Genomic DNA, 19,551 nt, shown 5'->3' on the forward strand with positions numbered 1-19,551 from the left:
CGAAAGGGGGATCCGGGATTGGAGCGGGAGGAAGGGGAGGGAGAGGAGAAGGGGAGGAGCAGGAACAGGAGCAGCACGGAGGGAGCAGCCCGAGGAGGAGCAGCAGCAGGGCAAGGAGCATTGCGGGGTTCCACGGCGAGCCCGCAGCTCGGCTGGGCCCGGCAGCATCGCATTGCCCCGCGTCCCGCAGGTGAGCGCCGAGGGGAAGCGGCAGCTCCGGGAGGGTTTTTGGGGGGAAGAGGGGGATTCTGCTGGGGTTTGGACCTTGCCGATTCCGGAGTTGTGAAAAGTGCGTATTGTATGGCTCTATGCAGATATTTACTGTGGGAATGCATAAAATCAGAGGGGTTTGGGAAAGCTGCAAAAGGCAGGCCTCAGAGACAGCAGAACTGTGAGTAGAGCGCAGCCATGAGATAGGTCAGCAGAAAAATTGTTTAAACTGTAGAAAAAGCAAGGGCAAATAGAACAATGGCCTGTGTATTAACGCTTGTCTGAATAGCTCTCTAAGCTGCAGAAAGTTTATCTAGCAAGATATTAGGAAAGTTGAAGCTTAAGAATGGAGCTCAGTGCGTTGTGTTTTAAGGCTTACAAGCAGGTATTGTATTCGAAATAAGCAAGCATTGTTTTAAGCAAACATGGTGTGTGAAAAACGGCAATCGCTTGTTTTTAAAATTTTTTAAGTTTAATAGCAATAAAATAGTTCTACAAATAGTAATACAATTAGAGTAATAATAATTTGGACAATTTGAATTAGGACAATACGAGACAACAAATATAAAGAGTTACGGACGTCTGGGTACCTTTTTCTGGGCAGCACAAGCCCAAAAAGGACCCCCTAATGAAGATTAACCCTTAAAAACAATAGCCCATTGCATATTCATACACCTCATAGATGACGCATAAATTCCATTCAAACATTCAAACACAGGATTCTGTGGTTCTGGTCAGTGTCAGCTTCTTCCTCTGAATCCTAACAGCACCTTCGAGGCGGGAAGAAGTTCTTTTCTTCTGATAAGAGAGCAATAAATTCTTTTTCTCTGAAAGATTTAGGTGTCCTGTGGCTGCTATCTTGCTGGAAGTCCTTTCTTTAAAAAAGTATCCTACATAGCATTGTTTCTATGTTAACAATTTTTATAACCTAAAACTATATTTAACATGGTACTGAAGAGAATTAATACAGCATTACTTTCTAACACAACACATATAATGTTCATTTAATATTTGCAAAAAGCCAATCATAAAATACAGGCATTTTCACATTTACCATATGTATTTTGATGTATTGATTAGTAGTGCTGTATTAACAGTTTAAAAATAAATGTAGTCTTGTAATTAAAAGGTAACTTTTGTAGTTAAAAGAAGAACTATGTCAGTGAGGTTTTTTTAAAGAAAGGAATGAGGCACTTGCATCAGATAGCAGCCACAGGACACCTGAATCTTTCAGAGAAAAGAATTTTTTGCTCTCTTTTCAGAAGAAACAAACTTCTTCCTGCCTCGAAGGGGCTGTTAGGATTAGAGGGAAGAAGTTGATGATGGCCAGACAGAATCCTGTGTTTGAATGGAATTTATGCATCATATATGAGGTGTATGAATGTGCAACGGGTTATTGTTTTTAAGGGTTAATCTTTGTTAACGGGTGTCCTTTTTCAGGCTCGTGCTGCCCAGAAAAAGGTACCCGGACATCCATGATTCTTTGTATTTGTTGTCTTGCATTGTCCTAATTCAAATAGTCCAAATTATTATTACTCTAATTGTATTACTATTTTTAGAACCATTTTATTACTATTAAACTTTTAAAATTTTAAAAACAAGTGATTGGCGTTTTTCACAGGAGTTGAGTCCCAAATATATTTTGGTGTCGCTGAGAGAGGTATTTTTAATTCATTTGATGAGGGGATATTTTTGGATCTCTCAGGAATGCAAAGGGGAGCAGGGGAAGCATTGAGTGCCTGGAGTGGAGGGATGCTGGGGAAAGGGGACCCTGGAACACCTGATATAAAATTTCAATGGTCAATCCAAATTTTACTTCTATACCTTTTATTTTAAAGCAAGCACGCAGCGCTGGGTGGCCGAGGAGTCACTGCTCCACTCACAGCACACACAGTTCAGTAAAGTATATATACTGTTTTTAAGCCTACAAAGCATTTTCCAATGTGCTTGGTTAGTCCAAATTAGCAAATATCAATAAGCTGGGAGCAGTAATTTCATAATATTTCTAGGTTATCCTTGATTCCTATCCTTGTGGTTGTCTGGAGGGAGGCCTTACACTGGTGTCTGCTACATGATTTTGTCAAGTACATCAAGCTTTTTATTATACATAAGCTTTTAATTGCTTTGTTGCAATATCTCTTAGCTTTACCCCAACTTCCTCTAATTTGTTCTAAGCATCAGTCATCTTGCTACCTCATCTCTTTTGCTCTACTATACTTCTTTGATTTTGATGCTTTTTTTGGCTGTTTGGTCAGAAAGTTTCAAAACCTTTCTTTGTGTCTGTTTTGGACACAGCAGATAGAAGCATTTGCTGATTCCATCGCCAATTGGCACAAATCACAAAAACAATTTCCACAGAATCAGGGGAGGGTGAGCCCTGGGACCCCCCAAAACCCCCTCATCATGTCTGAGCAGGACCCGGGAGAGGGGGAATGCCCAGCCCCCCAGCAGCTCTGAGAAGAGGGACCCCCATAACCCCAAAGTGAGGACACTGGAAACAGGGAACTCCTGGGAGAGGTTTTTGGACTCCTTGATTTTTGGAGGTATTTCTGGCCACCAGACACCCGGTGACTTCTAGAGATGGACTTGCCCAGTGGGACCTCCGAAGGCAATGCACTCACATCTTGTTTTTCCCCAAATCAGGATTTCCCATTCCCAAACCTCATCTGGATGGAGAAGGCTGTGAGGAAGAGGAAGATGCCCCAGGGCACTGAGGCAGGTGAGGAGGAAGTCAGTGCCCCTTTTCCCCTCTGTCCTGCTCCATCTCCCAGCCCAGCACGGCCCCAGCTGCAGCACAGCCCCACTGCTGATGCTGTCCAGCCAGGGATGCACTGGGGGGATCTCCTTCCCCTTCCCTGTGGCACGGAGGCAAATCCCATGCTCTTCTTGTCCTTCCTCCCCCAGGGAAGGAGCTGAGGATGGAGACCAGGGAGGACAAATCCCCATGGCAGAACCTCGTGGAAGAGGCCGTTTTGAGTGGCTCCAGGGCACAGGAGTCCACCGGGGAGGAAAAGCCCCGGAGATCCCACAGGAGGAGGGGCTGCAAACCCAGCCCAGGGTGCTCCGAGGAGGAAAGACCCACCCTGAGCCAGGAAGGCAGCCAGAGATCTGGCCAGAGCGCTGAGGTGGTGGTCCATGAGCAGCTTGATGATGGCAAGAAGCCCCACCAGTGCTTGGAATGTGGGAAGAGTTTCGGCAGGAGCGACCACCTGCTCATCCACCAGAGGACCCACACCGGGGAACGGCCCTATGAGTGTGGGGAATGTGGGAAGAGCTTCAGGATCAGCTCCCACCTGATCGTCCACCAGAGGATCCACACCAATGAACGGCCCCACAAGTGTGGGGAATGTGGGAAGAGCTTCAGGATCAACTCCAACCTGATCGTCCACCAGAGGATCCACACCAATGAACGGCCCTATAAATGTGGAGAATGTGGGAAAGGGTTCAGGAGGAGCTCCAGCCTGAAACTCCACCAGATGATCCACACTGGGATACGACCCTTTGTGTGTGGGGAGTGTGGGAAGGGCTTCCGTGACAGCTCCCGCCTGATAATCCACCAGACAATGCACACTGGGGAGTGCCCCTACACGTGCTCAGAGTGTGGGAAGAGCTTCATCGAGAACTCCAGCCTGATTCTGCACCAGAGGATCCACACTGGGGAGAGGCCCTACAAGTGCAGGGAATGTGGGAAAAGCTTTAGGCAGAGCTGCCATCTGAATGCCCACCAGAGGATCCACACTGGGGAGAGGCCCTATAAGTGCAGGGAATGTGGGAAAAGCTTCATCGACCCCTCCGGCCTGAGTGTCCACCAGAGGATCCACACCGGGGAGAGGCCCTACAAGTGCGGGGAATGTGGGAAAAGCTTCAGTCAGAACTCTAAGCTGACTGCCCACCAGAGGATCCACACTGGGGAGAGACCCTATGAGTGTTCTGAGTGTGGGGACAGGTTTCAGAGCCGATACCATCTCCTCAATCAGCAGATTCACACAGAATAGAGGCCCTTCTGCTGCCCTGACTGCAGGGAATTGCTTTTAGAAAAACTCCACCCTCGTCACCCACCAGCGGATCCACACTGGGGAGAGGCCCTGACAGTGTCCCAAGTGTGGGAAGAGCTTCTCCCAGAACTCTGCCGTGACCCAACACCAAGGGAGGCAGCAGTAAGGGATGCCCAACAAGTGCCCTGTGTGCAGGAAGAGTGTTACCTTGATTTTTAAAGATTTTCTGAGCCTTCTAATGTTTACATTCTTGTAGCAAACTTTCTCAAACACTTTCTGTAAATAACTTCTTGTTTGGCATTCTTTTATAGAAGAAGAAAAATTTGATGGACTGTTGGTTTGTCCAGTGTCATTGGAGAGGTGGCACTTTCACCCTCCAATCCACGGTCGCTTTTAGAAAATTATAAATGTTGGAGTCAGGAAATAAACTTCCCTTTTCTTCCCCTTGAGAGCAGCAGTGTGTGCGCTCGTGTTGTTTTGTGTCCTACAGTGACAGGAAGAGCTTTGAGTGCTGCTTCAACTCCATCCCCCATTGGGGACCCCCACTGGATGGTCCACAGTGACCCTCGCTGTGCAGAGACTTGGTCATCCATGGTCCTGGTGATCCATGTTGGGAAGACACCTGGCTGGTGGTCTCCACGTCTTCCTGGCTCCCCTTGGGCACTTGGACACGGCCAGAGAAAAATCCATTGGGATGCAAACAGACATCAGAATTTCACAGTGGACAGCACAGTTTTTTACTTTCGACCCCAAAAAAGTCTCATCTTTTGCATCCTATCATTTTTCGGGTGGCATCCAGAATTCCAAATGGTGTTGGAGGTCTTTTCCAACCTGAATCATTCCATGATTCTAATTCTCTCTGGCCCACCAGCATCTTCCACAGCCAAATGGTGATTGACTGGGGCCAAACCCAGGATTTTGGAGACAATGGAGTGGAAATCTTTCTAGAAAAGGTCCTTTTTACCCGCCCAGGCACACGGATACTCAGCCAGCATGGACATGTAAATGCTTTTATTTCGGCCTTTATTTTCTTTCATTTTTCATTATCCTTCACCCAACATTGGGGTAAATATAAAGCCATTTAACTCACACACACATGGTGACATTGTGGGAAATGAGTGGGGACATGGTGGGGATGGGGACAAGGACCTGGGTGGGGATGTGGTGGGGATATGGTGGGGATGGGGACAAGGACATGGCTGTGGATGGCGATATTGGGCATGGGGGGTGTCACAGATAGAGATGGTGACATGGGGCTCTGTGGCCATGGAGGAGGACATGGGGGACATGGCCATGGATGGTGACACAAGTGGCCTAGAGACAAGTCCATGGGTTGACGTGTCCATGCCATGGGGTGTCCCATGGCCAAGGACAACACATCCCCACCACCACCATGATGCTGTCCCTTTCATGCTACCATTTATTCCCTGCTCCTACCCATTGTCACCCCACTGTGAACCCAGCCAGGGACAGGGGTGACATTTGGGGACACTCCTGTCCCCACTCCAGCACATACCTGGGGCCAGCAGAGAAGGGGACGAAGGACGACGGGGACCGTTCCTTGCTGTTCTCCAGACTGAACCTTAGAGGACTGAACACCTGGGGTGACACCGACACAGTCACACTGAGGGGACACAGCTGTCACCACCATGGTGACAGGGACACCTCATAGGATGACCCTACCTCAGGCTTGGGCCAGAGGTCTGGGTTGTGGTGGGTCCCGTAGATGCTCATCAGGCAGATGACCCCTGGTGGGATGGGAATGGCCACTTTAGGGACAGCAGATGAGGGTGGGTGGTGACACTGGGGACACCCTGGCCATGCCATACCTTTGGGGATGACACAGCCATCACACAGGGGGATGTCCTCGGTGCAGCGCCGGGACACAGCAGTGACAGGAGGGTGCAGCCGCAGGCTCTCCTTGATGCACATGGTGGTGAAGGGCAGCTGGGACAGGTCGTCCCTGGGGACAAGCGGGGGTGGCACCGTGTCCCCAAGCCACATGACCAGGGTGGCCCTGGGGACGTCTCACCATTCAATGTCTGCAGTGTCCCGGCCAGCCAGGAGCTCCTGGACCTGCTGGTGGCATCGCTCCTGGTGCTCAGGATGGCCGGCCAGGTTGTAGAAGAGCCATGCCAGGCCACTGGCCGTGGTGTCATGGCCTGTGGGGACACTGGGTGAGTGAGGGGACACTGGAGTGGCTCCTCCCCAATGGCACCTGTGAGCTCGTGCTCACCCTCAAACATGAAGGTGTCAGCCTCAGCCGTGATGTCCTCGTCCGATAGGGTGCGGCCATTCTCATCCTGCAGGGGCAAGAGGAGCCACGGGCCACTGGGGCCACCAGTCTGTGGCCACCTGGGGCCAAATCCCATCCATGGCCACCACCCTATGGCACCACCATCCCACTGGCCACCAGCTCTATGGTCAGTGCTGCCCATGGCCACCACTGTTCTCCTGTGGCCACCAGTCTATGCCCAAGCTCCCCATGGCCACCAGCATCCTACTGGCCTCTATGGCCAATCCTTCCATGGCCACCACCACTCTCTTGACCACTTCCATGTCCCCATGGCCACCAGCCCAGCCCCACCTTGGTGAGCAGCAGGATGTACTCGCTGGGCTGCCTGTACCAGGGACAATGGGGGGACACTGTGGCCACCAGCATGGATGATAGCAGGACCATTGGGGCCACCAGAATGGCCAACAGGGACAGTGATGGGAAAGGATGGCCAGTGGGGACCATGGCAGAGCCAGCACAGCCACCAGGATGGCCAGCAGGGACAATGGTAGGGTCACCAGGGCCACCAGGATGGTGTCATGATCCCCTCGTACAAGCGGGGGTCATGATGGTTCGTTAACTGATGTCAGAGTGCAAAAGCAACACGGAAGGGGATTTTGGTATTAATCAAAACAAATGCACCTTTAATTGAGTGCCCACAGCAGATGTGATGGAAGGATTAGAAAGGAGAATAAAGGATAGAGAGAGAGAGAGAAGGAGGGGAGGAATAGCTGCCAATGGAGAGACGAAACCCTCGTGGTCCAGCCAATAGATCCGTCTTGTCACGTCAGGGAGAATCTCAAAGTCTTCGTTCTATTGTAGTCCTCCACCAAGGGGGGGAACAGGTAAGTCTATTGAAACCACCGAGAGGGAACAGGTATGTTTGCAGACAGTCCATGTTCTCAGCAGTGAGCGAGACCAATTGTTTTCTTGGTCCAGGGAGCACACCTGCAGGCAACACTTGGCAAACATCTCACTTCAGTCCGGCCAGCCCCTGTGTTAGAGTTGTAGGGGTCTCAGTCTCAGCCCTTGGGAGGGGGCTTCAGTCTCTGTCCATCACAGTGGTCGTGAGGCAGCTGAGGGAAACCTCAGAGTGTCTCTTACAGATGATCAGTGGGGACAGGTGACAATCACTCCTGGCCGTGGCTCTCGTGGCTGAAGATGCACTTCTGGAGCGTGTCCAGGGTGAGGAGGCTCAGGGGCTGCAGCACCTCCAACTCCACCGGCCCCCACCAGCTGCCACTGCTGCTGCCGCCCACTTACGGGGAAGGACTGGGTTGGGGAGGGAACAGGGAGGAGATCAGGGACAGGAGAGAGGTGATAAATTGGGGGGTGGGACAGGAGTGGGAGAGGGGGAGGAGTTGAAGAGAGGGTGTGGAACAGGAATGTGGTGATGAATGAGGGGTGGGGTTGGGGTTTGGGGGCAGCTTTGAGTTTGGGGTATGGGACAGTACAGAATTTGGGTACAGGACGGGGCTCGGGGTGCAAGACAGGACTCAGGATGCAGCAGTGGGTGCAGGACAGAATTTTGGGTGCAGGACTGTCCTACGGTGATGTTATGATGCTTGTATCCCCATCCATGTGTTCTGTTTATGCTGGATATTATGTTCTGTGCCTTCAAGACTCGCTCTGAAGAGCGAAGTTTTGTTTTGGTTTTGTTATCAGCCGCTCCCCCATGGCTGGCAGGACACAGAGACGGGGCAGTACATGGTGCTGCTTTTGCTTTTTGCTTGGCTTTTTGCTTTGCTCTTGCTTTTGTTTCTGCTCATTAGTTAGTTTAGCTAAGCAGTCTGAATTTTTCCCTGGACTGTTTTTCCTTTCCCTTTTTTGGAACCACTCAAACTGCTCCAGACTGGGCCCTGGGAAACACCGAGAGTTTGCACCTTGTGGCTGCAGCAGCTGCCCCAGCACCGGAGGGACTGAAAACAGAGCGACCACTCCCAGGAGAGACTTTCTGAATTTGTCATCTTTTTCAGAGTGGTGAAAGAGTGTTGTCACCTGGTATTGTTCATTTTGTGTGCTGGGGGTGCTTTGCCTGTTAAATGAACAGGTTCTTTCCACTTCTCTCCAAGGAATCCTTCCCGACCCGGTTGGGGAGTAGGGCTGTGTGTGTTTCCTTTCTGGAGGGGCCCCTTTGGAGGTTTTCTCCCAAATTTGCCCTAAACCAGGACAAAAGTTGGTGCCCAATGTGTGGGGCTTGAGAGAGAGTGGAAAAAACCCTTGGCTGACTGCATTTTGGTTGCCATTACTCTGTGTTGGTATAAAGCAGTTAATGGCCATGTTTTCTGAATTCATAATGTCTCTTGGGGTGGAGGCTTGCATGCATTTCTGGTCCCCAGGTGCGGAGGATCATTAACGGGACATCACACCATGATTAATATGATAAGTGAAACCAATTTATTACAAAAAGCAAGCCATCTTTATACTGTTCTCTATTGTTCACACCTCAAGCTAATACATGGTTGGTTAAATCCTTTTTACACACGCATTTTGATATTTCAGTTAATTTTAGTTAGTCTTTCTTCTTCATGCATCTCGCTGCAGGTTTTCTTGTGTGCCTTTGCATCCTGAACCGTCTGCTGGTGAGCGTGTTCTCCTTCTTTTGTGTCCTTCAAGGGCATGGTGACCTTACTCAGGTTCTATGAAGGCTGCATTGTGCATATGTTGCATATGTCCATTGTCCTGCAAAAAACCCTCAGCACTCCTCCCAATGCTTTCTGGTCATTCAAGTGCCCTTCAGCTGACTGGTTTCATGCTTTGAGCTTCAGGGACTTGCCCAATATTTCTGAAGCTCAAATAAATATCATATTAGTCAACATCTTAATTGTGTTTATATCTCACAGAATTACCTTTTCTTTTGTCTTTGTCTGAAACTGTTGCTGTACAGAAACCTCTGGGGGATGGTGGACATGTCAGATGGTTCTGGGACATCCCAGAGCACTTGGACCTTGGCTCTGCACAGGAGAGCTCTTCATCCCCTTTCTCTCTTTTCCTCCCTCTGGGCATGGAGGGAGCTCCTGACTTCAGCATGTGACTCGTGTGTGCAAAGTGCAAATCTGGGCATAATCAGGGCAGGGAGGGTTTGGGGAGACCTTGGGATCTCTGGTGGGCACAGAAGGTGTTTTCCATTGCTCTGAGACTGTCTACTGTGGAAAGTGGATTTATTATCCCACAGAGGAATGACTTTTGCATTTGATGGAGCTGTGCCTTCCCTTGGCTTTGTTGGCTGAAAAGATACAGAGGAGCACACACACAGCTACCAGCTCCTGGATTCCAGAAGTGTTCAGATGGAAATTCCAAGAGGAGGCAGGGTCAAGATGTGTGCTTGCCTTGTGGTCAGCCTTCAATACCCCTTGGTCTCCCTGGGCCCTTCCCCCAGGTGGGGCTTGGCCTCATTTGGTCCCTCAGGAGCTGGGCTGGGGGCTGCAGAGGTGGCTGTGGAGCATTGCCTGTGCTGTGCCAGGGACTGGCAGACACTGCTGGGCTGGGAGAGAGGCTCTGGGGGGATTGGGGTTCCAGGGCAGGGCAGGGCTGGGCTTACAGGGCAGGGCAGGGCTGGACCTGCCCCTTCCTCCCTCACCCACAAAATGTTTAGAGCCAACAATCTCCTCCAGCCTGTCACAACAGGGAATGCTGGAAGTGAAATCCCAATTTTGGCCATGGGCACCTGGCTGAGAAGGACAGTTCTTTTCCATAGGAAGGAAAGCACAGAGCCGCAGTGTTTGGAAGGTGGGTGAGAGTCTCACTAGGCAAGGCCAGCCAGACTTTTCAGAAATGGCAGATTTTTGTCTGGGAGCAGTCTTTGGATATAGGGAATTTTGGAGGTGGAACCCAATCTCAGCCATGCCTGCCTGGAGAAGTAGGACAGTTCTTTCTCATAGGGAGGAAAGCACAGAGCCTTCCCCAGTGTTTTGGGGACAGACGGGAGATGACTCTCCTGAAACCACTGCCTGCCACACTTGTCCTGGCAATATTCCTATGGGAAAAATTTGGAGTTGAAATCCCAGTTCTGGCCATGGGTATTTTGAAGAGATTGACAGTTCTTTTCCTAGCAAGGAAAGCACAGAGCTGCTGATGAGAGGCAGCCCTTGGCATCCCAACATCAGCCAGAGCTGTCCGGCCCCTAGGAGGCCAATCCAGCCAGGCCTGTTCCATGTTCCCTCAGTTCCATGGGACCCAATGGTCCATTGCTTCCATGTGTCCCTGAGGTGCCATAATGCCCCCTTGGTGACACGAGGCCCTGAAGGGTCCCAATGGTCTCCATGGTTCCATCAGGCCCCACAGAGCCATAATGGCCTCTGGGTCCATGAAGCCCCGCTGTGTCACCAAGGCCCCTTGGTTCCATGGGCTCCGGTGGTGCCACAATGACCCCCTTGGTTCCATGAGGTCCCCACAGTGTCCTTGGACTCACTGGGACTCTCAGTATGTTCCCAGTCACCCCCAGTATGGTTACAGACACTCCCAGTATATCCCAGCTGCCCTCAGCACACCCACAGTCATTCCCAGTCACATCCACTTGGCCCAGTAAGGTTCCACTTTCCACCAGTATGATCCCAGTCACTCCCAGTGAAGGGAAGGGACCGGGATGGACTGGGACAGGCTGGGATGGACTGGGACACCGGGATACACCAGGATAAACTGGGATACACTGGGATACACCGGGACACACTGGGATATACTGGGATACACCGGGACACACCGGGATATACTGGCATACACCGGGACATACCAAGACACACCAGGATACTCCCGGATACACCAGGACACTCTGGGATTCACCGTGCCCAGCACTGGGACCCACTGGGAGCAGGATCAGGGCACACTGGGACTCAGCAGGGCCAGAATTGGGGCAACATGGATCATAGTGGGACCAACTGGGATATACTGGGAGTGACTGTAACCATACTGGGGGTGACTGGGAACACACTGAGAGCGACTGGAGTAACTGAGTCTACACTGGGGGCAACTGGGATTGACTGGGACTATGCTGGGCAAGACTGGGGTCACAGTGGATTCCGGCTGGGGTCATACTGGGAGTGACTGGGTCTGTGCTAGGGTGTCGCGGTTTTGGTTTGCTCATTTAAGATCTCTTTAATTTTGAGATTTTTTTGGCTAATGCACTAAAGAATGTGGTGGGTTTGGTGTTGGTTAATTACTAATACACTTATTTTTGGTTGTGAGATAGGATTAGGAGAAAGGTAAAGCAGGCTCAAAACTTTAAAAGGGTAGAAAGAAAAATTTTAATAATAGTAAGTAAAAAGAAAAAAAAGGTAGTAAGAATCAAAGCAAACTTTTTAGAATACTCCTCCCCACAACTTTTTCTTTCTCACTGACAATGTAAAGAAACTAAACTTAAGATTTCTAGTCAGTTTATTACCTCTCAAAAAGTCTTTTTTTAGTTCACTTAGGGAGAGAAGTCCCTCTTGTTAATGTTATGGAGACTTTTCTACAAAAGGAAAAAACAGTTTTCTCATGGTTCTCAATTTTGTCATGAATAACAACTGCCAGGGGAACCTTGCTATCGTAAAATCTTTCTTATTTCTACCTTATTTCTACCTTCCCACAGCTTGGAGATGGGCTATGTTGATTGATGGGGTATTGTTTTAAAGATGAGCTGTTTTAAAGATGAGCTGTTCAAAGGCAAAAGTTCTCATTATCTATCTCTAAAATCATCTTCATCTCTGGGAGCAGAGATCTTCATTTTTAGAAGCACAAGACTGCGCTCTTTCTTTGTGCAAACTTCTCATGAGATTACAGCTATTTCAACATCTGCTTACTTTAACACAGAAGCCTTTACCTAATATCAATTCAAACACTTTCATTTCCTTATAGTTTTACGTGTTATAAGGGAAAAGAGTCGTTTCTTTATAGCTTACAAGAGGATTTCAGCTCTAAAAACAAAGCATCTTCTCACCCCTCCCATCTGGGACTTACTTACCTTCTTCTTTATTACCTTTAATGTCTTCATCTTGATTTAATATACTTGCATGTTGTTCTTTTCTCTCATTCAAAAGAAGATTGAAGCACTGAAAATGTTAACATGATGCCTGAAGCCTACCCACCAATAACTTGTAACAGAAAGCTGTGGCTCAGTTGTGTTCAGATCAGCTTTATAGTTAGTGTTTAGTTTTCTACACCAGCCACAGAAGTCTCTGGTCTCAGCCACGCTAAGAAGAAGAAGCAGCAGCCTGGCAGCGAGATCTTCACAGCCACAGCCAGCCCTGCTCTGGCTAAAGCTCCGCAGCCTCCCCTGTCTCCTTGCCCGGCAGCTGCTGAAGCCCAGCCCGGCCAAACCAGAGCCCATGGAGAGAGAAGCCAGCAAGCAGCCCAGAAAATAGAAAAGAAGCCCAGCCTGCAGCAAGACTGCCCAGCCCAGCCCAGACACAGAGCAGAAGCCAAAACCCAGCAGCTCCCTGCCGACCAACAAAGAAAAAAAAAAGTTTCTGAATTTTTTGGCCTTTACCGTATGTGTTTCGCAAAAGCATGCCTTAGCTTTTCAGCAGCTCAACAGACTGTCAGATGCACAAAAAACTTTGCATCACTTCCCTAAATTTCCTCCCATTCCAAAACATAACACAGGGGCCACTGGGAGCAACTGGGATCAGACTGGGAGGAAATGGGAACAACTAGGACGAAGCTGGGAGCAACTGGGAGCAGCTAGGACCAAGCTGGGAGCAACTGGGATCATCATGGCATCAGAGTAGGATCATACTGGGAGGGACTGGGTCTGTGCTAGAGCCAACTGGGATCATACTGGGAGGAAATGGAACTATGCTGGGATAAATAGGATCATACTGGGAGCAACTGGCACCACACTGACGGTGACTGGGATCCTTCTGGAATCATACTGGAAGTGACTAGGGGTAGGCTGAGGGCAACTGGGACCACGGTGGAACAACTGGGATATGCAGGAAGTGACAGGAATCATGCTGGAGGTGACTGGGAGTGGCTGTGAGCAAATGGAATCATACTGGAAGCTACTGGGAGCAACTGGGAGTGAGTGGAAACACATTAGGGACAACTGGGATGTACTGGAAGAGACCAGGAATGACTGGAATCACAAAAGAACCATAAAGGAAGTTACTGGAATAATACTGGGAGTATCTGGGAGTGACTGGAATCCTACTGGGAGTGACTGGAATCATACTGGGTGACTTGGAGTGACTGGGACCATACTGGGAGCAAATGTCACCGTACTGAGAGTGACTGGGTTCATCCTGGAGTCATACTGGGAAGGACTTGAACCATACTGGGAGTGCCTGGAACTATAATAGGGGTGAATGGAAACACCTGGGATCATACTGGGATCATGCTGGGCGTGACTGGGATGATACTGGGATCACACTGAGTGTAACTGGAAGGTACTGGGACCATCCTGGGGGTGACTGGGAGCCACAGGGCCCATGCTGGGAGTGACCTGGGGGAACTGGGGGAACTGGCCCAGCTGGGGCTCAGGGTTGTTCTCCCCCAGGGCTGCCCCGGGTCCTGCTGCTGTGCCTGGCCCCACAGAGCCGAGGGACAGGGGACAGCTGAGGGACAGGGGACAGCTGAGGGACAGGAGACAGGGGCAGGGATGTGGAGAGGTAGAAGGGAGTTCCAGGGGGTCCTTGAGCCCAGGAAATGGGAGTCCAGGGTTTCCCAAAAAGGGGGGACCAGGGTGGGGACACTCGGGATGTTCAGGAAGGGGCAGTTCAGGGGGTCTCTGGTTTTGCACAAAGCTGGGGCTGGGGGCTGGGAAAGGCAGGAATGGGGGTCCAAGGCATTCCAGGGCGTCCCAGGGTCAAGCCAATGGCCAGTCTGGAGGCTGGGAGCCATGGGATGGCCAGGAAAAGGGGAGCAGGGGGTCCTCATGTCCAGAAATGGGGTGTGAAAAATGCATGTATTTTATGATTGGCTTTTCGCAAATATTAAAATGAATATTATATGTGTTGTATTAGAAAGCAATGCTGTATTAATTTTCTTCAGTACTGTGTTAAATATAGTTTTAGGTTATAAAAATTGTTAAAATAGAAACGATGCTATGTAAGATGCTTTGTTTAAACGAAAGGACTTGCAGCGAGATAACAGCCACAGGACACCAAGATCTTTCAGAGAAAAAGAATTTATGGCCTTCTTATTGGAAGAAACAAACTTCTTCCCACCTTGGAGGCGCTATTAGGATTAGAGGGAAGAAGTTGACACTGATCAGACAGAATCCTGTGTTTGAATGGAATTTATGCATCATGTATGAAGTGTATGAATATGCAACGGGCTACTGTTCTTAAGGGTTAATCCTTTGTTACTGGGGGTCCTTTTTCGGGCCCATGATGCCCAGAAAAAGGTACCCGGACATCCGTAACTCTTTGTTTTTATTGTCTCATAATGTCCTAATTCAATTTGTCCAAATTGTTATTACTCTAATTGTGTTACTATATAACCATCTTATTACTATTAAACTTTAAAAATTTTAAAAACAAGTGATTGACGTTTTTCACAATTTTGGTAGCAGAGGATGGTTACTAACACCTCGCTGCCGGTGCTTTAGGAGAGTCAGAGTGGGGAAGGTGCGCCCTGCCCCATTGGCAGCCTTGCTCTGTTTCCCCTGGGGTGACCGACAGACGCAGGTTACGATCTGTGGACAAAAGAAGGCAATAAAACAAATAAAAGGGAAAAAGGCTCCCTACAACCGCGGTAATTAGCCCCCTAAGACTAGTAGTGCACACGAAGAACCCGGGAAGGAAAAAGGATTGCTAAGTATTTCTCGGGGGGCAGGTACAGGGGGATGAATGTGTGTGAATGAGAGGTGAGCTGGTTACCCCAAACCTGCCAAGTGAGTGAGGAGTCTCCCATGCTGCGTTTTCGTCTTTTCGCAAGAAAAGCGGCCAGTAAAGAGACGAAGCGAGTGATAAGAGAGTGAAAGAATCCCCCAGGGTAACTGGGACTGGGTCTCAGGGAGCGGTTGGACCCCTCGGAGGTAGGGAGCAAGGTTTCCTAGCCCAATCCACTAGGAAACGGGACAGGAGGGGCCCCTAAAACCTGCTGGGTTGAGGGATTTCTATTCCAAGAGCATCCAAGAGCAGGGTTAAGCAGAATTCTGTCGGAGTGAGGATATGCCCAAGAACACTCAGGGTGGGACAACACAGCTAGATTGGGGGATGAAAATTTTTCCTAACAGTATCCAGGGTTGGACAACACAGCTACATTGAGGGATAAAAATTTTGCCCAACAAGATCCAGGGTTGAACAACACAGCCGGATTGAGGGATAAAAAAATGCCCAAGAAGATCCAGGGTTGGACAACACAGTAAAACAAATTAAATGCCCAAGAGCATCTGTAGTTGTACCACACCGCTGGGTTGAGGGACAGAAAATGCCCAAGAGCATCTGGGGTTGAACAGCACAGCTGGATTGAGGGAAAAATACCCAAGAGCATCTGGGGTTGGACAACACTGCAGGACTGAAGGAAAATTACCCGAGACCATCTGGGGTTGGACAACACGGCAGGATTGAGGGAAACATTGCCCAAGAGCATTTGGGGTTGGATAACACAGCTGGGTTGAGGGATATCCAATAGCACCGGGACTGGCCAGTAACACCTAAGCTTGTAATAGGTGATGTGAAAGTAAGAGGTACCTTATTGTTGTTTTGTGGTGTGTGAGAGTGAGACACACACAAAGTCAGCCTCAACTTCCCGGGCAGGTGGGAAGGGGGAGGCAGTGGAAAGAGGAGTGAGTGACCTGCGAACCAAGGTAGCGTTCACTGGGTGTGTGAGGGGCTGTAGCTGAAGAGTGTGAAAGACACACAGACAGCCTCACAGGGGAACGGACACCAGAGGCAGCCAGAGTCAGGGCCCTTCTAGGGGGCCTGGTGACACTGAGACCTGGAGGTAAACCCCAAAGCGAAAGAGGGGACCACAAGGAGCCGTGATTCCCTAGCAATAAGGATCCACTCTGTGTCTTGAGAGTGTGAAGGAATGTGTGAAAGTGAATGAGAAATACAAGTGAGTGAATGTAGATGAATGTAAGTATAGGTAATGTCAATTGTGCATTTTGAGCCTTACCATATCTCCTTGGAGGGATTGTATTGAAAAGCAGTGTGAGAAAAAGATTTTCGGGTGTAAGTAGTTGAAAGAAAAGTGGTATTTAAGTTGTTAGTAAAAAGTGAAAAACGGAAGCAGGGGACGAATAGATAGAATATTGAAAAATGAGACAGAAATCCAGTAATGTGAATACAGGAAAAGAAAAACAGGAAAAAAATTACCAACAGAAATACCCCAAGATAGCACTTTGGGAGTTATGTTAACAAACAGAAATACACCTCCTTGCAAAATACAGGGTATGCAGAAGTTGATGAGAAAAAACATGCAAACTTGTGAAATATATACTTAAAAAGAGCATTAGAAAATTTAACACAAAAGGAAGGAGTTATATATTGATTGAAGGTATGCCTTTGGAGTAGGACATACCTTAAGAAAAATTTAAAAAGGGAGATTACTTAATTAAAGAAGAAAAAGATTAGTACATGAGAAACTTATTTTTGAGGTTTTAGAGGCATTAAAATTATCTAAGAGAGATCGTAATAATACACATTAAAGGACACCAAAAGGTAAAAACCCAGAAATAAGAAAAAATAATTGGCAGATCAAGAAGCTAAAGATGCAGCAGAAAATAGAGCTGAAAGAGTTAATGTTAACTCCAAATGAAGAAAAATTGGAAATTCCCAAGTTTAGGGAAGAAAAAAAAAGGGGAGGAATTAAAACAAGATAGGTGGTGAACAAGAGAAATCGGGGAAATAGAAACATCTTGATGGAAGACAATTAGATAATAAAACCCTTACTAGGGAATAGCAGAGGACATGTTTCAAAAAGCCCGGTGGGATACTCAGGCTTTGGGTGATCATTCTTTTAAAAGAATTATGGGTGCACTGAGACTTTAGGAGTAGAAAAACAAGTACCTGAAAGATGTATAATTTGTCAAAAGATAAATTAAAGGGTAATGAGAAAACCAATATGAGAAGGTCGTGAGTTAGCTTATCAACCATTTCAAAGCATGCAAACAGAAGTTTAGATTTGTTAAGCTCTGGATTTATTTGTAAAAACCGATTAATCCAGAAGAAAAAGAGAATACCACATGGTGGGGAAGGGGGAGGCTGTAAGAAAATAACATTTTTGAAAGGCAATAAAAGCAAAACGGGGAAAGTATAAAACTGAGAACAAATTACCTCACCCATTCCCGTTCGTTCCCCCACTCGTTGGCAGCTGCACCACCCCTCCCAGCCCCTGTGCCAGCTCCGGCGCAGTCCGTCTGTCCCGGTCCGTCTGCCCAGTCCGTCTGTCCCAGGCCGGGGCTGGGGGTCTGTCCTGCCCTGTGCACCGTGGTCACCGCGCTGACCGCACCGAGGGGGGTCCCGTCTGTCCCGTCTGTCGCATCCCCGGCTGCCCTGGCTCTGTCGGCTCCCGCCGCTGCAGCCGGGGTCAGTCCCGGCTTTGTCTGTGCCGGATCAGCCACCGTGAGCCGTGTGGGGGCGATCCCCGCTCCAGCTCGGCCTGCACCGGAACGGCCCCGCGGGCGATCCCGGCTGCAGACCCCGCCTTTGGAGCACCCACACCCTGAGCTGTGCCGATCCCCTCGGGCGATCCCAACCGCAGATCCCGCCTTTGGAGCACCCAGACCCTGAGCTGTTCCGAGCTCTCCCGTCCTGCCCTGAGCTCCGTTCCCTCGGTAACCACAGCTCCGGCTGCTCAGGGAAACTCTCTAAAGGAATCGCTTTATCGAAACACTAAAAGTTCAGTTAGAAGAAAACCCTCTCCTGATTCTTCCTAAAAATACGGGGAAAAGGCTATAGAAGATAAAAATCCAAAAAGAACGGGATAAAGAGATTGGTCTATTTCCATTACGAAAGGTTCTCATAGGAGGGGACGGATCAGAGTTTGTAAATGCTCCTTTGACTTTGTCTGAGGTCTGAATTTTAAGAAATAAATACAAGGGATATTCAGAGAATCCCATAGGCATAGCTGAACAATTAGACCAACTTTTAAGTCCAAACATCTATACTTGAGAAGAGATGTGGTCGGTAATGAAAAGAATATTTTTCTCAAGAAGAAAAGCAATTAATCAGAGCAACTGAAATAAAAGCTTAAGAAAAAGATAATCCGCAGGGACCCCCAGAGAAGACAAAACGCCAACTGCACCTCCTGAGTGGGGTTAAAATAATGAGGAGGGGAGTAAACACATGAATAATGATCGTAATTACATAACCAAGAGAATAAATGAGACAGCATATCAAAGGCAAAATGCGAAAACAAAAGGTTTTTGAAGGACAGCTTTTAAAGGGGAAAGAAGAAACTCCAACTAAATAGATAAGCAATCTTGAGAGAAAAAGGAAAATGGTCCTAAGTAAGCAGAAGATCTGAAAATCTTTAAAGAAATGGGCACATTAAAAAAAATCAAGTCAGAGGCTCTAATTGTTTTGGGGGGACAAATACAATCTGGAGCCTGTGATAACTTTAAAAGTGAGTCCCCCAAGAAGAAGAATTGGAATTTGTAACAGACACAGGGGCAGAGAGAACTTTCCTGTTAAATGTTCCAAAAAGTTATAGTGTGAGCAAACATATAGTGAAAGCAAAAGGGGCAAAAAGAGAAAGTTTTACATTTCTAGTCATTAAAGATGTGGTAATTGAGAGAAGAAACTAAAATTTAGATGGGAGATGTGTTATTTGTCCCAGGGGCAGGTAACAATTTATCAGGAGGAGTCTTACCAGTGCAATTAAGAATAGTAGTTATATCAGAAAATGGGAAAATGACAGCTAGAGTTTTGAAATTAGGCCAAGAAGATGAAAAAAAAATCAACAAAGAAGTTTGGGCTGGAGAAAGAAATAGGGGAAGATTAAATATCGACTCCATAAGGGTTACAATTGAGAGAGAAGAAAGAGAGAAGTTGAAGTAAGGGGGTGGTTAGCAAACTCTGAGATGTTGGAATGTGAAGTGATGACATCTTGGTGCTAGAAGAGAGCAGAAGTGTGAATGGAGTTTTTTGCATCAAAGGCAGAGAAGTGTCTTAACACATGGTTGTCAGGAGGTTATTCAACGCCACA

Source organism: Melozone crissalis, unplaced genomic scaffold, assembly GCF_028551555.1.
Source record: "Melozone crissalis strain CALT ecotype California unplaced genomic scaffold, PUWL_Pcris_2 ptg000003l_1, whole genome shotgun sequence".
NCBI classification, from domain to species: domain Eukaryota; kingdom Metazoa; phylum Chordata; class Aves; order Passeriformes; family Passerellidae; genus Melozone; species Melozone crissalis.